This window comes from Tursiops truncatus, chromosome 13 (genome assembly GCF_011762595.2).
Source record: "Tursiops truncatus isolate mTurTru1 chromosome 13, mTurTru1.mat.Y, whole genome shotgun sequence".
NCBI classification, from domain to species: Eukaryota; Metazoa; Chordata; class Mammalia; order Artiodactyla; family Delphinidae; genus Tursiops; species Tursiops truncatus.
The window spans coordinates 37,701,875-37,726,425 of record NC_047046.1 but is presented as its reverse complement, the minus strand read 5'-3'; the positions used below and the strand labels follow the sequence as shown (position 1 = coordinate 37,726,425).

Here is a 24,551-nt window from a genome sequence, read left to right as displayed (position 1 = left end):
CTGTAAGTCGGATTCTTTCCAGTGTCCTAATGGTTCTCTTACTGTCCATGTTATAGTTTATAGTGATAATCAAGAGCTGTTTTTCTTTTTCCAACTTTTTTTTTAAACCTTAGAATTATTTTATCTAAGGTTTGTTAACAATTTCTCAATAGTTTTGAGTACCTCTGAAAACAGTAAGGAATGGAGTTTAATTAATGTTTATTTTTCCAGAGGCAAAAATGGCTACAATTTGTAAGCTAAAAAGGAAAAACAAAGGCAGGTGAGTGGGAAGGTTAGGTATATATTTGTCTTGAGGTTTGACATACATTTCTTGAAAATAAAGCTATCTGACTGTAGCATCTTTTTTTTTTTAGTTTTTGTTTCTGACCTTTTTTTTCTAGTTTTGTTTAGTTGGTGGAGGTGTAACAATGAGTGAGTGGCATAGAGGGAAGGCAACCAATAACAGATGAACAGTGCATACTGAGTTCCAACACTGCTGTCCCCTTTGTACGTATTTGTTGCTACCATCATTCATTAGTCAGTTTTTCAGAATGTAGAAGGCAAATGTAAATGAAGTTTTGAGTTTTTCCTCTTTAAATTCTCTTTTTCTGGGCTTCCTTGACCTAGTGCTTTTCCATCTTTACATTGCTGACTTCTTTTTCCTTCAGCCACAGTCTTTGGCCCGTAATACGTAGCTTTCTCTTCACCTGTCTTGGAGAATTCATCCATTCTTATATCTTCAGCTGCTATCATCTCTGTACCCATGATATCCAGGTCTTTATTTTTTAGTCTTTTTGCTGTTTTTGAATCCTGAATACCTGACTGCCTATTAGGCATCTCTACTGGATGTCATATTTTTACTCAAATTACTAATATTCCAAAATAAGCTTCATGTCACATAACTTACCTGTTTTGTCATTAACACTGCTAGTGTGCCTGTCACTCAAATGGAACTTTTGTTGTATACTTTAACTTTGACAATCCTAGGTCACATGTTGGATTATTTCAAAAGATTGTGGCTAGCATTCCAGATTCTAGATTATTGCTGTATAGTCCCTCTGTGTGTCCTGCCAGTTGCATTGATCACATTTGGGGTTATATTACTGTTGGTGGAATGAAAAGACTTGAGGTCATTAAGTCTTTGGGCCTTAAAGCTATATGCTTGCTAGTGTTCATAATTCATGAGTTAATGAGTGTTACCAGTATCTGTTGCATATCTGGTTAGTTTGGATCAGACTGTTTTGAGGTCATTCATTCAGCAAATCTTTGTGTAGGTTCTAAACGTGGATTCAAATGTAGGCTCTGTCGTGTACTTACCAGATGATTTTAGGTGAATTATTTTAACCTCTCAAAGCTTGTTTCATCTTCAGGAAAGTGGAGGGATAATAGTACTAGATTTTCGTAAAGATTAAATAATGTAGACAAAGCAATTATCACAACATGTGACATTTAGTAAGCATTTGTTAATTGGTAACTATTATTTTTGTCATATTTATAGTATTCCTGTTATATGCTAGTCACTGTGCTTAGGCTGGAAGTTGATATTTATTGTCTTCTCTTAAGTGTAAAGTAATTTATCTGGCACTTCAAACCATGCTTGTAAATTCATAATCCAGCTATACTTTATTTGAAGTGTCCAAGCCAGTTGTTACTGACAATGGAGACATTTAGATGAGATTCAGTAGAATGAGGAGGGGCTTTTGGAGATTGTTTATTCATTTAGTCATGATTTATAACATACATACTTTGTGCTAAGGGTTCAGATTGATAAAAAAGATAGTTGGGAGCTGGTTTACAGAGATTTAGTTATCTTACTCTCTTTCTGTGTGTATCTTATACTTTCACTATTCTGTTAAACAGCCCTTATTGCACCACAAGAACCCTGTGGGTGTATAGAGAGGTGGCTCAGAGTAATAGCTGAGACATGAATTGGGCCATTCATTAATCTCTTGAGTCAGAGCTGTTTTTAATCCAGAAGAAGGAACCACAGATAATATTTTATAATGAACAAAGAGTAAATTCCCAGTTTTATTTTATTTTATTTATTTATTTTTAAAATTTATTTTTTTTTGGCTGTGTTAGGTCTTCGTTGCTGTGCACAGGCTTTCTCTAGTTGCAGCCAGCGGGGGCTACTCTTCGTTGCGGTGCGTGGGCTTCTCATCGTGGTGGCTTCTCTTGTTGCGGAGCACCGGCTCTAGGCTCGCGGGCTCAGTAGTTGTTACTTGCAGGCTCTAGAGCGCAGGCTCAGCAGTTGTGGCACACGGACTCAGTAGTTGTGACTTGCAGGCTCTAGAGCACAGGCTCAGTAGTTGTGGCGCACGGGCTCAGTTGCTCTGCAGCATGTGGGATCGTCCTGGACCAGGGCTCGTCCCCTGCATTGGCAGGTGGATTCTTAACCACTGCACCACCAGGGAAGCCCCAATTCCCAGTTTTAGATTAGATTTTGCATAACTTTACAATTTAGTTTTATTTCATGATTTTAAATTTTGATGTGTTTATATGGTAAAAACTAGAGATTCTGATATATGACAGAAAGGCCCACATATCAGGAAGTACTACATACGGAGTTCTGTTGCTGAAGATAGTCTAGTAGCTCCCCTTCCCCATGACCATCCCCACTAAAAAAGAGGTACATCCATTTAGTTTAAGCCCAGAACATAGCTGATGAATACCCCACACATGTATGTACAAGGAGGTGAACAGATACTACTGCATTTCACAATGGAAAATATTCTTTAAAATATCCTGTTAGCATGGTATAGTGAAAAGTACACTGGACTGGAAATTCAGAGCACTGGCATATCCTTGTTTTGCTGTTAACTCTCTGTGTAGCCAAGTAAATCTTTTTTTCTCATCTGGGCTTCATCTTCCCCAATGAAGAATTGGACCATGTAGTTGCTAATGTCCATTGTGTCTCTAAAAATTCTATAAGTCTTTGTTTATTATAATTCCATAAACATTTAAAAAGTTATGATTTATTATTTAAGAAGGAAAATTTTAAAGTTAAGTGATTTGGGGGTAGAAGTATAAGAATAGGAACCATCTTTGGTAAGTGCTATTTTTGCAACTAGTTCTACATAGCCTTAGAAGATCATCCTAAGATAACTTTTAATTGTTATATTTGGCAGTTATTCTTTTTTGCATTTGTGACTTGTGTCATAATTGTAGGGGTTTGTGCTTTTTAAACAGAGAAAGTAGTAATTGAGTTACTTATCTGTTTTCCACTAAAATGTATACATGTACTAGTTTACTTTTCTAATGTGTCTGCCCTTCCTGTTTGGGATTGTGAGATGTAAGAGTACATTTTCATAATAGTTTCTAAACATTTAGTAGGAACTTGAATGTTCAAATTAACATTCAAAGTTTGATGTCTTAGGAGAGAGGTTGTCTTAAACATGTATCATATTTTAAAGCATACCCTAACCTGTGTCCCTCCTTTATTCCTATGTTTATTTTTATTATTTAATTTTAGTTTATTGTTATTCCCATACTTTATTTATAGTCTTTATTCCATACTTTCTATACTGATTTTTGGCCAGAAATTGAAATTTTACCTTAGATTGTTCCCTGGAACTAATTTTGAAATAGTGAACTACAGTTAACTCTTCTTTTTTCTCTTTGCTGTTGTTCATTCATTAATGAATAATGAATTCATTTATTCAGCAAATATTTATTTGCTGTGTACTGTGTGCTAGGTGCTCTGGTAGGCACTGGGGACCCCATGGTGAGTAAAAGCAAAGGGCTCTGCCTTCATGGAACTTACAGTCCCAGGAACAGGATAAGTTATGAGCAGATTTAAATGGGGTAAGGCTTGAAGGGGAGGTAAGAGATATGATCATGCCTTTTCTCTTAGGTGGAGTATATTTAAAGACTTGTGGTGAATTAGTCTAAGTGTATAATTTTCAGATATGTCTGTAGATTGTATGTACTGGATTCCCTTGAGGACTTGTTAAAAATGGAACCTGAGCCCATGCCCAGACAAAGTCAGAATTTTGGGGTATGAGTCCTAGGATCCTGCATGAGATGTGGATTCTTAGACATGCTCAAGTTTGAAAACTATGGTTCTAGTGGGAAAAACATGGATTTTTGTTTTGTTTGGTAATTTTATAAATGAAAAATTTCAAACATACACCAGTAGGGAAAATAGCATAGTGAACCCCCATTACTCAGATTCTGCAGTTTTCAAAATTTTGTCATACTTGCTTCATCAAACATCCTTTTTCTTGCAAAAATATTTTAAAGCAAATTCCAGATATTGTCATTTCACCCTTACATACTTCAGTAAACATCTCAAAAAAATTTTTTTTCTTACATTACCACAATGGCCATTATCGTGTCTAACAAAATTAAAAGTACCTTGGTACCATTAATTCCCAGTTTATATTCAGATTTCTCTGGTTGTCTGAAACGATGTCTTTTTTTGCAGTCGCCTTATTAGAATCTAGATTCGGACAAAGTCTACATGTTGCTTTTGTTTGTTAGGTCTTTTAAGTCTCTTTTTAATGTAGAGCAGTTTTTTCCCCCATCTCCTCGATCTGCCACCCCCATTGTCTTGTTGAAAAAACTAGGTCGTTGGTACCATACAGTGTTTCATATTCTGGATTTTTTTTGTTTGTTTCCTTGTCATGTCATTTAGCTTGCTCCTGTATCTTCCATGTTTCCTGTAAGTTGGTAGTTAGATCTAAAAACTCGTTTTAATTATTTTGACCTTTTAGTCAGGAGTGTTTCATAGATTGTATTTTCTTTTGCATCACATCAAGAGGCATACAGTACCTGGCTCACCCACGCTTTTAGTGATGCTAAGGTTGATCAGTGTGTTCAGGTGGTGACAGCCTGAATAACTTGCTTTGTAAAATCCTTTAGTATCCTTTCAGCTAATGGTTCCATCCATTTATAATTTTTAACTGAAGCAGTTATTCATCAGGGAAAGCAAAATAATGGTTTTCTAATTATGTCATTCCTTTCACATTTATTAACTGTAATTCTTCTGTTAAGAGAATATAAGAAAAAAAAAAAAAAGAGAATATAAGAATTTAAGAATGTTTACTCATCGTCTATAGGGCTGTTTGCTTACCGTGAAATAGTGTTTATAAAGTACAGGGTGAATGCATCAGTCTTTCTCTTTATTTTTATTTTTTTTAAATTTTTTGTTTTTTAGGTTTTTATTGGAGTATAGTTCATTTACAATGTGTTAGTTTCAGGTGTACAGCAAAGTGAATCAGTTATACATACACATATATCAACTTTTTTTTTTTTAGATTCTTTTAGTCTTTCTCTTTAATTGCCACTTTTCAGAGTGAGGTATTTTGGAGGTTTAGTGTGCTAGACATGGCACAAATTGGGTATTTAAGGGAAATTTAAGAAAGGGACTATTTACAAATGTATAGACAGTATTTAAGGAAATCAGTAGGGGTAGTACAGTACCCTGGGACAAGTAACAGTGGGGAAAGAGCTACTACCACCTTTAGGATGACAAGGGAAGAGAGCAATTGGAAGGGTAGCTCTACGGAGAGGGCTTTCTGGCAGGGACTGTGGTTTTAAGTAGAGATAGAAGCATGTTGATCTGGCAGTAAGGGAACAAGGGGAATATATCCCCTGCTGTTATCGGCCTCCCTCCCTACAGTTTCCTACTGTGGTCTCCCTTTGCCTAAAAGGCTGGTATGCAAAAGAACTCATTAATCTAGTCCATAAAGTTCAGCGGATAAGATATACCCAACATTTATTTATTTCTCTCTTTTATTTTGTTTTTTATTTTTGGCATCATTGTGGAAACCATTAAAAATATATATTTGATGTGTTTCAGTCAATTTTTGTCATGTTTGCTATGCTCAGTTTGTCCTGTCTTTGACTAATGGGAGCCTCTTTACATTGACTCCCATCTTATTTGTCTATGATCTTAATAATCTTTGAGGGAACTTCCTTGTTTCTTGGTGTAATAAGATGACCAGGCTCATCTTGTACATACATTTCTTGTCCCAGACTTGGAAATCAGCCATTTAGTGGGGACCTGGATGCTAGTACTCATTACTACTGGTTAAAATTGCTTCTTATCCTTGTTTAATAATTAGGGCTGTGAAATTTTATTTTTGGAAAGAAGAAAAAATACTTTATACTGATAATTCTAGTTTATGTTTATCATCACTTTGTATTTTTTGCTTTTACATGGAAAGATCTTAGTTCTAACAACACTAACATAATTACACATTTGTTTAATTTCCAAGAATGTGGGTATGATATACATGAAAGAAAAACTGAATGGTTGGTGGGTGATGGTGGGTGGGGTCTGAAGTACAGAATTGTACTCTCTAGTTGACACTGTAAATTGTAAACTGAAAAATTGTATGGCCTTGGACAGCTAATGTCTACTCTCTGACCCTTGGTTTTCATTAGGAGTATAGTACAAAATTCAGTAGTTGAAACCATCTCCAAACTGTCTTTAGATACAAGTGTATTTAAATTCCCAACCTTATTAAGAAATTCTGTTTTAGATATGTCTTCTATCCTTTAGTTAATTTTTAAAATTTTAATGCTGTAACAGTAGGACAAAGAAAATGTTTCCCTAATTTTTATCATCCACTCTAAAAGTGTTTACTTATCTCATCCTAATTGTATTTCCTTTGTTTATTTCTAGTAATATCTAGTCATGGAGGCAATATAGCATAGTGGTTGAGAGCATGAGCTTTGCAGTCAGACTGTGATTTTGAATCCCAACCAGGTCAGGCACTTAGTAGCCTTGTGAGTTTGGGCAAAATTCTTAACTTTTTTAGGACTCATATGCTTACATCATCCTCAAATGAGATTAATCACAGACTCTCATAGGGCTGTTAGGAATATTAAATGTGATAATGCTAGTGCATGTAACATGCTTTGCATAGTTCTCAGCCTTTAGTTAATGTTAGCTATCATTATCATCATCATTGTTTTCATTATATGTCTTCATAATTTGTTCTGGGAAAAAGGACTTGTGTTGACCAAGAGCATTATTATCCACCTCCCCATTCCACAGGCCAACTTTTTATTTAGTTGAGTGATCTTGGACAAGTTATCTAACTTCTTTGAGCCTGAATATATTTAATCTGCAAAATGAGAATCATAATAATGTTTACTTCATAGGTTTAATCATGAGGGTTAGATGAAATAATTTATATGCAAGTGCTGTAGTTTCATCCAGGTGTTAATAGTTACTCCTTTCCTTGCTCTACCTTTATATTACAGATTTATGAAGGTTCCACTGTAGTTAGAAATACTAGTACTTGGAAACTTGGGAGAAGAGTAGAATGGGATTCTTTATTTGAAATATTTCTTGAATCTGATTTTTGCTTTCTTTTATTTCTGCCCTACTCAAGTCGAAAATTTCAACCCAACATTCTTGGGTTTAGTGGGACACCCTAGCAGTTTGCCAGTATAGTCCATACTGTATCTTTCTTTTTCTTAACTTTAGTGCTTTTGGTCATGTGGTCTTAGCTTCCCTATTTACTTAGTCTTAATTCCTACCATTCTCCAGAATAGACTGTATGTTCCAGGTGGATTTCCTCACTTTCTACAGCATGTTGCCTGCTCTTTCCCACCAGGCCTTATCTTTCTCTCCCTTTGAGTTCTCCTCTATGTCTTCCTCGCCAATTTTCTCATCTTTATAGTCTAACATAAGTTACAACTGTGTTATACTGTTATTTTCTCTTTTGAACTTCTATAGTATTTGTAATCTGTCTCATATAGTTTAGAACTTGATCAGAACTGTGTTGTATGAGTCTAAAGTGTTTAGTCTTACCTCTCTAATGAGAATTACTAATGAGGGCTTAGTAATTTTGGACATTATTGTTCAATGAATACTTTTTGATGGTTGTGAATGATTATCTGCCCCCCCCCATTCCCCTGTTCTTTCTCTCTGAATTAGTTAGGATGCTGTCAGTTATACATGATAGCACTCAACTTGAATTTTCCTAGGCAAAAAGAATTTCTAGAGTCAGAGAAACCTGATCTCATTAAAAGTATAAAGATTCAGTTGAACTTCAGTAAGAACTGGAACTTGGGCCTCAAATGGAAACAAGCCATTCTCTCTCTATTCTTATTCTTGCTTTGTGTTGTCATTCGGACTGTAGACTGGTTTTAGTCACTTGTGTGGAAGATACCGTTGCCCAGAGTGCTGGAGCTTTATATCTAACAGCTTCAGCTTCAACCACTGATTTTAAATCTTGGAGTCTCAAATCCAGAGCTCTGGAGCAAAAGATGCATCGATTCAGCTTGGGTCAGGTGCTCACCCCTCAACTAATCTCTTGTGATAAGGATCACATGAGAACTATGAGAATGGGGAAGCAGTTTCTAGGAAAAGAAGAGCAGTGAGGCAAGGCAGACTATAACACAGATGTTCCTTATACCACTCCTCCCTTCCCTCTTCTTTTGACCTTGGCTGGATCGCTTAAACTCTCTTCAACAGCCTATTCTTCAGTCTGTGAAAGGGAGTTAATAATAATTTATTTCATAGGGTGGTGGTAAGCATTAAATGTGATCATCTGTAAAGCATGGTTTGAAACCTCACAAAAACAGTTGTGTAAGCTGATGATAAATGGCTGCCCCTAGGTCCCTTTTGCCCTTCTGCCCTGTGCTCTTCTGCCCTGGCCCCAAAGCTTTTTTGTTTGTAGGAGTTTATCCTGCCATTCTAGGTTGTTAGGTGGTCTTTTGGCATTACCTGTCTCAACCCAGTCCCCCATAGCTTCTATCATCTTTTTGAGTAGAAGAGAATGAAGTTATTAACCTCATATAGCTTTTCTCAGGTGGTTTTAGAGTAAATATTTATTATAATTAAATGAATTATAATCTAAATAAAAACAATGGGCTTATTTTTGTAATTGTAGCATTCATGCTCAGTCCCTGCCCCTTTTCTTCTTATAGTAGTGGCAGAGTAGCCACTTAATTTAGTGAATTGAAAGCTAAGGGCCTATAGAGATTCTACTCCTTTTTACCTATATTAATTAGAAATCTTTATTGTAAAGGACTGAAAACTCAACCCAAATTAATTTAAACAACAAAGAATGTTATTGCCTCTGAATACTTGATAGGTAGGTTCTAGCTTCAGGAATGTCTTTTTTCAGGGCTCAAATGATGTGACTGGGAGCTGGCTTTCCAAATCTGCTTCTTTAGTATTGTCTCCTTTCTCAGGTACATAACTCCTTGTGGTTGTAAGGTACTTGCCATTAGCTTCCATGAGTGCTTGTTCAGGCATAGTGGAAGAAAAAGTCTTTTCTTCTAACCTTTAAATAGAGTTTCTAACTGATCTGGCCCACTAGATCGTGTGCCCATATCTGAACCAGTCACAGTAGTCAGAAGAATGGTTTGATGGTAAGCGTAGGCCTCCGTCATGAGCTCCAGTCTCAGAACTGGGAGTGAGTCGTCTTATTCCAAGACAGAGTATTAGAGTTGCATGAGGGAGGGATGGAAATTGGAGTTCAGTTTCCAAGATAGGGGGAAATGACCTGCTGGGCAGTCGCAAACAGCAAGTATCTCCTATATTAGATGGAGATTCCTCACCGAGAGAGACCCAAGTTATGATAGTTTATTCTTCCTTATCTTTTTTGTAAATGACGTGTTTACTAAATTGTTAAGTTATCTAACATTAGAGTTAGCATAAGTATTGTCAACTAGTTGCTAAAGACTGCCAATTTAAGACCACAGCTGGGATAACATTTGGTCCTTTAATGAAAGGATACCTGTATGCTGCTTTGCCTTAGTGATAAGTCTTCGGGTAACTTAGTGAAAGATTTCCAAATGCCTGTTCATGGATCAACCATATCAAAACCAAATACAGATTCTGGCAGGCCTCACCACAGCCTTACCGTACAAGAATTGGAGTTGGAAGATGTAGTATGCTGAAATTTGTATTCTTAACAGAGTCTATGTGATTGCATAGCCAGGTTTGGGAAGGACTGAATAGTTGCCAACTAGCTAGACATTATGCCTCCTGCATAATACCTCATTTGGGAAGCTGCTGTGAGGAAAACAAAATAGATGGAAGTGGTAGGATTGGATAGAAAAAAACTTGCCTCCCTTTTAAGAAAGTATTTTCTCTTTTTAAAAATATGTTTTAAGAAAGAACAGGTTATATGAAAAAGAATGAACGTTTTCTGAAAAAGCTGGTTTTGTTTTAGTTTGTTTGGTTGATCTGATTTCAGGCGGGGCAGGAAATCAGATTTGATAAAGAATTCAAGTAGTGTTACCCTCAGTCATCATTGTAACTCCCCAGTACCTTGTTCCTTTGCCAGCTAAAAGGAAAGGACCTCCTGTTTTCTTAGTACTTATGAAGAAATTGTTTAAATGTGAATAGGCTATGAAAGAATAGTATAGTATATTTAAAAAACAGATTTTTTTAAAATAAATTCGAAAGAGATTGGAAATTTACTGTTCCTATGAGATTAAAATTTTTTTCCTAAATGAAAACATATTTGAATTACTTAAATAGCTCGTGGGCTTCTGAGCTATTATATATTGAGATATTGATGCTCAACATGTAAGCTCCATGAGAGCAGGTATCTGATTGTCTGTCTGGTTCACTGATGTGTCACTAGTTCCACGAGCAGTGCCTGGCATATTTTAAGTTTTCAATAAATATTTGTTTGTTGTTGAATTACTAGAAAATGTTTTTGTTTGTTTCTGTAATGAAAGCCAAGAACAGCTGACATGAGGTTAAGAGATATGGTGTAATTGGTAATTTATTTAAATCTAAGCTATATCTGTTCTAGGGGGATAATATATTTTAAAACTACAAATGGTATGTATAAAGGTATAGGTGGGTTCCCCCACTCCCCAATATCTTTTATTTTTTATTTTTATTTATTTATTTTTTTTGCGGTATGCGGGCCTCTCACTGTCATGGCCTCTCCCATTGCGGAGCACAGGCTCCGGACGTGCAGGCTCAGTGGCCACGGCTCACGGGCCCAGCCGCTCCGCGGCATGTGGGACCCGCCTGGACCAGGGCACGAACCCGTGTCCCCTGCATCGGCAGGCGGACTCTCAACCACTGCGCCACCAGGGAAGCCCCCCAATATCTTTTAATTTTGGATGGGGAACCAAAAGCCAATATATTCATCTTTATAAGACTTTGCACATTCATTATTTTATTTAATCTTTACAACAATCCCATGGGCTGCAGATATTATTCTTTATAAATTAAATTAAACCTTAGAAAAGGTAAATGAATTGCCTGACATAACAGCGTATCATCAGTAACTGGCAGGCTTTCAAAGATCCTTCGTCTGTAGTATAGTGGAAAGAGCATCAAAGTTGTAGATAACATGCCACAAAGAGAAGTGTTTCCACAGCACTTAGGAGAGTGCTTTGTACACAGACTGCACAAAGTGAAAAACATTTAAATTGAAAAGTATGGGCATTGGTAAAGAATGGAGTGGGGAAGATGAGGTATGTAGTAGTAGGGAAAAGATCTTGCTAAATGTTTATTGACTAGGTTGGAGGGGGAAGGTAAGTAAGTTCTGTAGTATTTTACTTCAGAAGCAGTGGTCTAGAACTTGACTGGGTAAGGGATGGGAGTCAGTTCTTTGATTGACTGTGCAATGTATTTATTGCAAGGTTCAAATAGCTTTCTGCTAAAACATATCTTTGTCGGATTTGACACGTCTGGAAAGTGAGTATTGGTAGGCAATCTAAGCCATGAAGCATGGTGATCTGAAGTAGAATAAAATGATGCATGATGATTAATGACACCATCATGCACATTAATTTAACAGTAAACAGTAGTAACATTTTACTGAATTGGTATCAAATAAGATACGGGATGACTTTGGGAACATGTTAAAAAAATTAATATCTGTGTATTTGGTGCAGGGATTACTGTCCTATAACAGAACTGAACATTTATCAGGGGCTAGGGATGGGCTAGGGGATTGACTGCAAAGAGGTACAAGGGAACGTTTAGGGTGATGGAAGTGTTCTGTATCTTGATTGTGGTAGTGGTGGTGGTTATACAGCTGTTTGTCGAAATTCATTGAACTATAAACCTAAAAAGGATGAATTTTATTTTACGTAAATTATACCTCAATAAACCTGAATTTTTAAAAAAGAAAAAATACTTGGTGAAAGGATTAGTAGTCCTATGACAGAACTAAACATTTATTTGCTGCTGTCAGTAATATGGCCTTTGAATATGAGGGATGTGTCTGTGTGTGACTTCACTTATGTATGTATGTGTCACTTGGGAAGGACCTGTGCTGTCTGAATTTTGAAATGTGATGATTGAAAAACAACTGGTAATATTTGTGGCCAGTGATAAAATTAGAGCTTTTATGTGAAAATTAGAATTTTGGAAAACTTGTATTTGCCACCCTGAGCTTGACAGCTTTCCAATGTCTAAAGACTTTTCTCATGTAGTTGGTGGTGACATTAATAAATGTGATTTTTGAACATTGTGTGATGAAATGTATCAACATTTGGAAGAGCTCATAATTTTTTGGAAGAGCCAATATTTTCTCAGTGACCAATTATAAAATCATCGATGAGTAAAAGATCTACTCAAAGTACAAGATAGGCCGTTAATTTTTTTTTAAAATTTATTTATTTATTTTTGGCTGTGTTAGGCCTTCATTGCTGCACGCGGGCTTTCTCTAGTTGCAGCGATTGGGGCCCACTCTTCATTGTGGTGCGCGGGCTTCTCATTGCGGTGGCTTCGCTTGTTGTGGAGCATGGGCTGTAGGCGCGCAGGCTTTAGTAGTTGTTGCATGTGGGCTGAGTAGTTGTGGCTCTTGGGCTCTAGAGCGCAGGCTCAGTAGTTGTGGCACACGGGCTTAGTTGCTCTGTGGCATATGGGATCTTCCTGGACCAGGGATCAAACCCGTGTCCCCTGCATTGGCAGGCGGCCTCTCAACCACTGCGCCACCAGGGAAGTCCACCATTTAATTTAAATATTACAAAGTGAGCGCAAAAAGTTCATTGATACAGTTTCAGATTCCATATTGCAAATGACTTTTTTTTTTTTTTTTTTTTTTTTTAATGTGTCTGTGCCATGTGGCTTGTGGGATCTTAGTTCCCTGACCAGGGATTGAACCCGGCCCTGGCAGTGAAAGTGCAGAGTCCTCACCACTGGACTGCCAGGGATTCCCTAATGGATTTGTTTTTAAAAATCCATTCTCATGATCTGTCTTTTAGTCAGTGTGTTAAGAGTATTCCCATTTAATGTAGTATTAACGTGTTTGGGTTTGTCTCCCATTTTATTACTTATTTTGTACTTCTTCCCTTTGTTTTTTGTTCCTGTTTCTCTTTCTTGCCTTCTTTTGGGTTATTTATACATTTTTTAGTATCCATTTTAGTTTATATATTGTGTGTGGGGTTGTTAAATAAATTTATTATTTATTTATTTATTTTTGGCTGAGTTGGGTCTTCGTTGCTGCGCGTGAGCTTTCTCTAATTGTGGCATGTGGGGGCCACTCTTCGTTGCTGTGCGTAGGCTTCTCATTGTGGTGGCTTCTCTTGTTATAGAGCACGGGCTCTAGGCACGCAAGCTTCAGTAGTTGTGGCTCGAGGGCTCTAGAGCGCAGGCTCAGTAGTTGTGGCACATGAGCCCAGCTGCCCCGTGGCATGTGGGATCTTCCCTGACCAGGGCTCGAACCCGTGTCCCCTGAATTGGCAGGCGGATTCTTAACCACTGCGCCACCAGGGAAGTCCCTGTGTTTTTGATTATATTTTTTATGCAGTTTTTTTAATGGTTGCTGTTCTAGGGATTTCAGTATACATGCCTGACTTTTCACAGTATGCTACCACTTTTTAAGGAATGTAGGAACCTTACCACCATAAATGCCCCTTCACCCTCCCCTTTATGTTGTAGTTGTCTTACGTATTTCAGCTATAGACATTGAAAATCCCGTCAGAAAATGTTATAATTTTTGTCTTCATTGGTCAAATATATTTTAAATAACTCAATAGGAGAAGAATAGGTAAATTTATCATTTTGGTTGCTCTTCTTACCTCATGTTCCAAGTTTCCTTCCACTATCGTTTTCCTTCTGTCTGAAGAACTTCCTTTATGAGGTGGTTTTTTTTTTTTTTTTTTAAGTAGTCCTTTTACAGCAAGTTAGCTGGCTATGAATTTTCATAGTTTTCCTTCCTCTCAGGCTGTTTTTATTTCATTTTCATTCCTAAAGTATATTTTCAGTGGCTATAGAATTTTGGATTGATAGTTCTTTCCTTTTGATACTTTAAAAATGGTGTTCCACTTCTTTCAGAGGTTTCACATAGTTTCTGGTGAGAAATCTTCAGGTATCCAATTCATTCTCCCCCTGTAAGTAAGGTCATTTTTTTCTGGTTGTCCTCAAGGTATTTTCTTTGTTTTTAGTTTTAAGCAGTTTGATTATGATGTGTCTGGAAGTAGGTTCCTTTGGGTTTATCCTATTGGGGTTCACTGAGCTTGAATCAGTAGCAAATATGGGAAATTTTCAACCTTTGTTTCTTTAAATATTTTCACTGCACTAAACTCTTTCTCCTGTCCTTTTGGGACTCTTAATAGCACAAATGTTCCCCTTTCTGTTGTTTTCCCACAGGTCCCTGGGGCTCTGTTCATTTAAAAACAATTTTTTTTTCCTTTGTTGATTAGATCATTTTTACTGATGTATCTTCAGGTACAGGCGTACCTCATTTTATTGTGCTTTGCTTTTTTGCACTTCACAGATACTACAATTTTTACATGTTTGTGACAACGCTGTGTTCATCAAGTCTGGTGGTGCCATTTTTCCAACAACATTTGCTCACGTTGTGTCTTTATGTCACATTTTGGTAATTCTTGCAACATTTCAACCTTTTTCATTATTATATTTATTATGGGGATCTGTGATTAGTAATCTTTGATGTTAGTACCATGACTACTGAAGGCTCAAATGATGGTTAGCATTTTTTAGCAGTAGGGTATTTTAAAATTAAGGTATGTGCATTGTTTTTTAGATATAATATTATTGCACAGTTAATAAACTGCAGTATAGCATAAACATAAATTTTATATGCACTGGGAAACTAAAAAATTCGTGTGACTGGCTTTATTGCAATATTTGCCTCATTGTGGTAGTCTGGAATCAAACCCATACCATCTCCAAGGTATGCCCGCATACTGAGTCTTTTCTCTTGTCATCTCTTTGTTGCTTTTGAGCTTATCGAGGGTGTGTTTTTCATTTTGGTCATTGTATTTTTCCCTTCTGAATTTTCCATTTAGTTCTTTTTTTATTGCTTACACTGTCTAACCATTAATTCCAAGTGTTTGCCCTTATTTTGGGGAGCATTTTAATAATAGCTGTTTTAAAAGTCTTTGTTAAGTCTTTGTTAGATAATTCCAACCTGTGTGTCATTTTGCTATTGGCATCTGTCATTTGTCTTTAACTTTTTGTTTTGAAATAATTACAGATTTACAGGAAGTTACAAATATAATGCAGAGAGGTCTAATGCACCCTTCACCCAGTTTCCCTTGATGGTTACATTATGCATAACCTTGGGACAGTATCAAAACCAGCAAATTGCAATTGGTTTGATGTGTGTGTACAGTTCTGTGCCATTTTCCACATGTGTAGATTCCTGTAGGCACTGCTACAATCAAGATACAGAACTATTCCATCACCACAAAGATTTCCCTGTGTTACTTCTATATAGTCATATCCCCCCACCCCCCATATCCCTAACCCCTGGAAACCACTAATCTGTTCTCCATCTGTATAATTTTATCATTTGAAGAATGTTATTAGAAAAAAATCATACAATATACAACCGTTTGAGATTGTTTTTTTCACTCATAAAGCCCCTGAGATCCATCCCCATTGTTGCAGGAATCAGTAGTTCATTCCTTTTTATAGCAGGGTATCATTCCATAGTGTGGATATACCACAGTCTGTTTAGCCATTTACCTACTGAAGATAATTTTTGTTGTTTCCATTTTTTGGCTATTAGAGATAAAGCTGCTATGAGCATTTGTGTGCAGGTTTTTGCATGTACAGTGTTTTCATTTCTCTGGGATAAATGCCCATGAGTGCAAATGTTAGGTCATATGATACTGGCTGTAAAACTATTTTCCAGAGTAGCTCTACCATTTTATATACCACCCTGCAATGTATGAGAGATACAGTTTCTCTGCATTCTCATCAGCATTGGTATTGTAACTATTTTTCATATTAGTTGTAATGAGTATATAGTGATATTTCATAATGACTTTAATTTACATTTATTTAATGGCTAATGATATTTAGCATCTTTTCATGCAGTTATTTGCCAGTCAGTACATCCTCTTTGGTGAAATGTCTGTCTATATCTTTCTCCCATTTTCTAATCAGATTTTGTTTTGTTTTTAACATCTTTATTGGAGTATAATTGCTTTACAATGTTGTGTTAGTTTCTGCTTTATAACAAAGTGAATCAGTTATACATATACATATGTTCCCATATCTCTTCCCTCTTGTGTATCCCTCCCTCCCACCCTCCCTATCCCACCCCTCTAGGTGGTCACAAACCACTGAGCTGATCTCCCTGTGCTATGCGGCTGCTTCCCACTAGCTATCTATTTTACATTTGGTAGTGTATATATGTCCATGCCACTCTCTCACTTTGTCCCAGCTTACCCTTCCCTCTCCCCGTGTCCTCAAGTCCATTCTCTATGTCTGCGTCTTTATTCCTGTCCTGCCCCTAGGTTCTTCAGAACCAATTTTTTTTTTTTTTTTTTTTTAGATTCCATATATATGTGTTACCATACAGTATTTGTTTTTCTTTTTCTAACTTACTTCACTTTGTATGACAGACTGTGGGTCCATCCACCTCACTACAAATAACTCAGTTTTGTTTCTTTTTATGGCTGAGTAATATTCCATTGTATATATGTGCCACATCTTCTTTATCTGTTCATCTGTTGATGGACACTTAGGTTACTTCCGTGTCCTGGCTGTTGTAAATAGAGCTGGAATGAACATTGTGATACATGACTCTCTTTGAATTATGGTTTTCTCATCGTATATGCCCAGTAGTTGGATTGCTGGGTCGCATGGTAGTTCTATTTTTAGTTTTTTAAGGAACCTCCATACTGTTCTCCATGGTGGCTGTATCAATTTACATTCCCACCAGCAGTGCAAGAGGGTTCCCTTTTCTCCACACCCTCTCCAGCATTTATTGTTTGTAGATTTTTTGATGATGGCCATTCTGAATGGTGTAAGGTGATACCTTATTGTAGTTTTGATTTGCATTTCTCTAATGATGAGTTATGAGTGATCTTGAGCATCGTTCCATGTGTTTGTTGGCAATTTGTATATCTTCTTTGTAGAAATGTCTATTTAGGTCTTCTGCCCATTTTTGGATTGGGTTGTTTGTCTTTTTGATATCGAGCTGCATGAGCTGCTTGTAGATTTTGGAGATTTGTCAGTTGCTCAGATTGTTTTTTATTGTTGAGTTTTGAGAGTTATTCAATTATTCTAATATATATGGTTTGCAAAAGATTTTCCCCAGTATTTGGCTTGTCTTTTCATCCTTTTACCTGGATCTTTTGCAGAGCAAAAGTTATTTTTGACAAAGTCCAATTTATCAAAAATTCTTTAGATTTTTAAAATACATTTTGTATCATGTTTCAGAAGCTTTCACTAAGTTGTAGTTCTCAAAGATTTTACCCTGTTTTCCTAAACACTTTAACATTTAAATGAGTGATCCAATTTGAGTTAATTTTTGTGTGAGGTGTGAAGTTTAGATTGAGATTCATTATTTTAATGGATATTCAATTCTCCAAAACCATTTATTGAAAAGACTACCTTCCTCCATTGAATTGCTTTTGTACCTTGTCAAAAATCATTTGGCTATACTTGTGTGGGTCTGTTTCTTGGTTTTCTGTTCTGTTCCATTGATCTATACAGTTGGCCCACTGTATCCACAATTTCCACATCCACAGATTCAACCAACTGCAGACTGAAAACAGTCTGGGAAAAAAAATCCAGAAAGTTTCAAAAAGCAAAACTTGTATTTGCCTGTAGTCAGCAGTTATTTACATAACATTTACATTGTAATTGCAACTATTTACATAGCATTTTCATTGTATTAGGTATCATAAGTAATCTAGAGATGATTTAAAGTATAGGGGAGGATGTGTGGATAATATATACAAAGGCTATGCTTTTTTTTTTTTTCTTTTGCTGCACTGTGCAGCTTGCAGGATCTTAGTTTCCTGACTGGATCGAACCAGGCTCCAGCAGTGAAAGCACCAAGTCCTAACCACTGGACTACCAGGGAATTCCACTGTGCCATTTTATTTAACGGACTTGAGCATCTTTGGATTTAGGTATTTGCAGGGGTCCTAGAAACAATCCCCCAGAGATGCCAAGGGAGTACTGTATGTGTGTCCTTCCATGAGTAGCACACACTGTCTTGATTATTGTAGCTGTGTAGGTCTTAAACTTGGGTACAGTTATTCCTACACATTATTCTTTCTCAAAATTGTTTTAGCTTTTCTAGTTCCTTAGCTTTTCCATATAAATTTTAGAACAATCTTGCCTATATCTACAACATGTACAAAAACTCTTGCTGGGATTTGATAGGAATTGTGTTAAACCTATACGTCAGTATTGGGAGGATTGATGTCTTTACTGTTTTGAGTCTTCCAATCCATGAACACCATATGTCTCTCCATTTATTTAGATCTTTTAAAAATTTCTTTCATCAGTATTTTGTAGTTTTCAGCATAAATTCTATATTTGCTTTGTTAGATTTATTCCTAAATATTCTTTTTTTATCTGAGTAAATGTAAATGGCATTGCGTTTTTAATTTTGGTTTCTTCATGTTCATTGCTAATATACAGAAATACAGTTGTTTTTGAATGTTGATCTTATATCTTATGACCTTGTGGAACTCACTTATTAGTTCTAGGTGTTTTTTGTTTATTTTTGTGCTGTAGCTTCCTTGTGATTTTCCTCATAGACAATAATACCATCTGTAAATATGGACAATTTTATTTCTTTTCTGATATGTGTGCCTTTTATTTCCCTTACTTTATTGAGCTGGCTGTGAGTTCCAGTGCTATGTTAAATTAAGAGTGTGAGAAAGGACATCCTTGCCTTTTTCTTGATTTTTGATATGAGGGATATCATAGATTTTTGCCATTAAGTATGATGTTATTTTCAGGTTTTTTTGTAGATGTTCTTTATAAGTTGAGGAAGTTCACCTCTATTTCTAGTTTTCTGAGAATTTTTCTCATGAATAGGAGTTGGATTTTGTCAAATACTTTTTATGCATCTGTTAATATCATGTGATTTTTCTTCTTTAGCTTGTTCATATAGTAAATTATATATGAAGAGAACTTTTAAGATACACTCTCTTAGCAGCTTTCAAATATTCAACACAGTATTGTTAACTGTAGTCACTGCTGTACATTACATCCCCAGGACTTATTCATCTTATACTGGAAGTCCAAGCCCTTATTTTACAACTAAGACCTCTTTTCCATTCTAGTCCAGTATCCCTTCTTAGAGCAGCTAATGACTATTGTCATTACCTCTGTGTGTGTGTGTGTGTGTGTGAGAGAGAGTGAGTGTTGGAATGTGAACAGACGCCAGCCATCACTGTGGTAGAAGATGGAAACCTCTTCAGGCTTGAGTCATTCTTGGCTCAGGGGTCTTCACATAATGAGGTTACTATCACACAAGCTGGAGAGGCTTCAAAGGAAAGAATTTCTTTCCAATCATAAGTCTGAGAGTTTTGGTACACAGGTAGATGCCACTGATTTTATCCTGGGCAACTTACGATGTAATCTTATGTTCCAGAATTAGAATTTAACAATGAAGGTTCATCATATTCTTCCAACCAAATGGGGGAAACAGGCTTCTATACCTATTATGCTTTTGTGTGTATTTCTTTGTATAGCTTTTTTATTTGGTTACTCTACGTATTCAATTAGACATATATAACTTACCACATTTGATTGGTGTTGACATTTTATTAGTTCGAGCGAAGGGTAGAGTTATCTTCTTTATGTTCCTTTACCGTCCTAGTATATAATATATTCATCTTTAATGTCTTTTTATATGAGAAACAATGAGAAACAGTCAGGTCATATTAAAATTTTTTGCTTCAACTTTCAAGAGAATGAAAGTGTGTTGTATTTTCCTGTATTTTTACTTTTTCATTCATTCTTCCTCTTATCCCAAGATTCTTTCTTTTATCATTTTCTATTTGAAGAATTTCCTTTAATATTGTATGTCAGCTACATTGTTTTAGGATAGGTCTGCTTGTCACAAATCACTTAGTTTTCTGTCATCTGAGATTATTTTGTTTGTTTTTTTTTTTTGATATAGAATTCTACTTTGACAGGTTTTTGTTGTTGGTTTGGATTTCTTTGGATATCCTGTTAGGTTCTTCAATCTAGAGGTTTATGTCTTTTGCCAAATGTAGGGAATTTTTAGCCTTCATTTATTTCAGTCTTTTTTAGTCCCATTATCTTTTCTCCTTCTGGACCTCCAGTGATATTAAATCTTTTGTTATGATTACCCAGGTCTCTGAGTCTCTGTTCATTCTTTTTTTTCCCGCCATGATCAAGGTCTAGTTTTATGAAAATTTGTATAGGAACTTTAAAAAGATAACAGCGAGCTGTTTACTTTTATTTTAAACAATATTATTTTATTTTTTAATTCAACAGCAAAATACAATCATTCTGAAAAATTATACCACGTTGTAACTATATGTGCTGATTAGGGTGATATGAAGCACACATGGCAAGTGAGTCATTTTGCTGCCTTTGAAGGGAAGCATTGCTTTACATCCCTTTCCTCTTTATTAAATAGTCAAGATCACACACTGGTGTTTATTAAAATAACCAATAGATTTGGCTCTTTGACGAGTACCAACCTAATGGTAACAAGGACTCAAAAATGAAGATTCCCCAAGCCATTTCTACGACTCAATAAAAGGCTTTAGACTGGGAGGGGAAAGTGCATTTCATTTTTTATTAGTCAAATATAGTTGGCTGGAAATCAGCTTGTTTTTCTCACTTTCATTTACAAATTTGATGAGCTGGTTTTTTTGAAAAATGTTTTTATACTACTGCTAACTAAACATATGACGTGCTTTATTTTTCCCCAAAGAAACAAATCAGACACTTGAAGGAAAAATTTGAAAAATAAACTCTCTCCCCCAAAACAAAATCGAACCACCTGAACTTTTTCAGTTATTCATGCCAACACAAAGTCTAGCTTGTGTTCACCCATACCTATAAACTGTTAAAGTGATAGGGAGGCAGATCCTCTTTGAAATTATCCATGAGTATATTTCTGTGACTTCTTAGGATATATCAGTTTCTTACAATACAACAGACCTATGTGGTAGTTATTGTTGTTATCCTTATTTTACAGATGAGAACATTGAGGCTGTGAAGGGTTAGATAACTTGCTTAAGATCATGGTGACTATTAAGTGTTCTAGACTGGAATATGACTCCGTGCCCTTTTGACAGGATACTGATTATATAGAAGTCTTCTTATTTTTTATAAGGTTGATGTATCGACTCTGTATCTTAATTCTGTCCTCCCTTACATTTTTTTTGGAACCTCACTTAATCATTTTTATTCTATAAAAATGTCTCTTCTACCTAAAAGTATTTCGTCAAATACAGGTTTTAAATCATGCAAGCTTCTAATCTTTCTCATTTCTTTTGGCCATTATTTCATTTGTTCCTTTTCCATTAACTTTTCTACCCATTATAAGCTGGTTTATGCCCCCTTCCACTCTGAGAAGCATTCTATTTAAGGTTGATACTGACCTTTAAAAGAAGAATTTCCCAAAGAGTCTCACTCCAGCTTCTCTGGGCCTAGATGGTCTATTGTATGTCTCTACCATAATCTCTTCCCTCAGGAGTCTGTGGGGTTTATAGTTGTCACGTAGCTTTTATGAGCTGTGCCCCCACTGCTTTGTCTACCTGTATTCTTAGTTACACAAAACAGAAAGGTCCTTGCCTTGGTCCTTCAGGCATCCCCCAGATGGGTTAAAACAGACATACATAATAGTTTACAAATACGGTCTTACTCTGCTCCCTCAGGTTCAAGGTGGGGGAAGTGGGAACCAATCTGTTACCTACTCAAGACCAAGACCACCCCCACTCCAGGAGAGAGTGGGGTAACAGTGAGTAAACATGTCACAAAACTTTCCTACCATTTGAATATGGCTTTTACTTGATTGGATATTTGCTTGATTGCTCTTAACCTTTGTTTTCCTGAGCTCTTACAAAGTTGGTTCAGAGAGCTTCTGGGTTTTTTTCACATTTCTTTAGGGGAATGAGAGTTTGGAGTTTCCTAGTCTGCCATTTTGCTGATGTCCAATAGTGAGTTTTTAAAAAAGTTGTGGCAAAATATGTATAATGTGAAACTTATTTTAATTACTTCTGAGTGTACAGTTCAGTGGCATTATATTGTTGTACAACTATTATCAGTGACATTTTAATCACAAATTATTTGCCTCCTTTTGCATTTTTCATTCTAGTTGACCTCATGGTGGCATTTTGCTTTGCTCTTAAGTTACTTCTAGAGTTAGTTCAGCTTTCATGATGCTATTATATCTCCCTTCCCCACCTCTCTTATTGCTCATTGGTCATGTTTGCTCTGCTTATCTCTCAGATGTTAATGTTTCCCAGGACGCTATTGTTCACTCTTTTTTCATTTTCCCCTTTGTTTACACTTGTTGGGTAATTACATCTGTTACCGTGGATTTCAGTGTATTCTCTTGACTTCCAAATCTGTATCACAGTCCAGTCTCTCTGTTGAACTCAAAACTCATATTTTTAACTGCCATCTAGTTATCCATAAAATGGCAGCTATCCTACAGGGACCTCAAATTCAGTATATCTAACATCTTTATCTTTTCTCTCCAGATTGTATTCTCTGCCTTGGTTAATGAAGTCACTATCTTCTTACCTGAACTAGAAGATAGATAGTCATTCTTATAATTATATAATCATTCTTAATCCTTCCTGTCCCTCTTTCAGTCATTCATCAGGTTCTTTTGCTTCTAATCCTCCATTCCTATTGCCCCAGTTTAGTTCAGACTTGTATTGATATCTTCCTATGCTTGTATTACCACAGTATCCTCCTAATTGCTTCCTTTTCCACCTGTCTCTTCCTGTTCTAATCCGCTGTCTTTATCATTGTCAGACTTTGATAAAATAAAAAACAGTCATGTCACTCTTCGTCTCCCCAAAATTCCTGTGGTTCCAAGTGGATATCATAAGATAAATACTGAAATTCTTAGCATGGTATGTTATACCTTTAATACACATTCTGTAATCCATCTTCAGAGCATTGTTTTCTGTACCTCCTCCTTCTCACCCTATGGGACCAGAGCATCCTACTCTCATTCTCTAAACTTTTCTTGCTTTTCTTCTCTATAGATTGCCTTGCCCCACCTCCATCTTACTCTTTCTGAATTCTCTTCTTTAAAGATCAGCTCAAACAAACGGAACCTAATTAAACTTAAAAGCTTTTGCACAGCAAAGGAAACCATAAAAAAAAAACGAGAAGACAACCTACGGATTGGAAGAAAATAGATTAATTTCCAAAATATACAAACAGCTCATACAGCTTAATATCAAGAAAACAAACAATCCAATCAAAAAGTGGGCAGAAGGGACTTCTTGGTGACGCAGTGGTTAAGAATTCGCCTACCAATGCAGGGGAAACGGATTCGAGCCCTGGTTCAGGAAGATCCTGCATACCGTGGAGCAACTAGGCCCATGCACCACAACTGCTGAGCCTGCGCTCTAGAGCCCATGAGCCGCAACTGCTGAGCCCACGTGCCACAACTACTGAAGCCCACGCACCTAGAGCCTGTGCTCTGCAACAAGAGAAGCCACCACAATGAGAAGCCCATGCATTGCAACGAAGAGTAGCCACCACTCGCCGCAACTAGAGAAAGCCTGTGTGCAGCAACGAAGACCCAAAGCAGCCAAAAATAAATAAATAAATTTAAAAAAAATGGGCAGAAGACATACAGAGGGCCAATAGGCACATAAAAAGATGCCCAGCATCGCTAATTATTAGAGAAATGCAAATTAAAACTACAATGAGGTATATTCTCACACTGGTCAAAATGGCCATCATTGAAAAGTCTACAAATAATAAATGCTGGAGAGGGTGTGGAGAAAAATGAACCCTCTTTACGCTGTTGGTGGGAATGTAAATTGGTGTAACCACTATGGAGAACGGTATGGAGATTCCTCAAAAAAACTAAAAATAGAGTTACCATATGATCCTGCAATCCCACTCCTGGGCATATATCCAGAGAAAACTCTAATTGGAAAGGATACATGCACCCCAGTGTTCATAGCAGCACTATGTACAATAGCTAAGACATGGAAGCAACCTAAATGTCCATCGACAGATGAATGGATAAAGAAGATGTGGTATATATATATCAGTACAATTGAATATTACTCAGCCATAAAAAACAATGAAATACCTAGATATTATCATATTAAGTGAAGTAAATCAGACAGAGAAGGACAAATATCATATGATATCGCTTATATGTGGAATCTTAAAAAATAATACAAATGAACTTATTTACAAAACAGACTCACAGACGTAGAAAACA

At 36.4% G+C, this 24,551-nt stretch overlaps 1 protein-coding gene across 4 annotated transcripts in view; it reads left to right on the top strand.

Annotated features, from left to right (window-relative positions):
- ROCK1 (Rho associated coiled-coil containing protein kinase 1) overlaps positions 1-24,551 on the top strand; it is a 146,866-nt gene that overhangs the window by 3,911 nt on the left and 118,404 nt on the right. The window contains exon 1 of one of the 4 annotated variants that reach the window (XM_019930556.3): positions 22,070-22,088. The exons of the other annotated variants lie outside the window; for them this stretch is intronic. The gene's annotated coding sequence lies outside the window, so the exon portion shown is untranslated. Of the gene's footprint in view, positions 1-22,069; positions 22,089-24,551 lie in introns of those variants that run through there. 4 annotated transcript variants of the gene reach the window in all.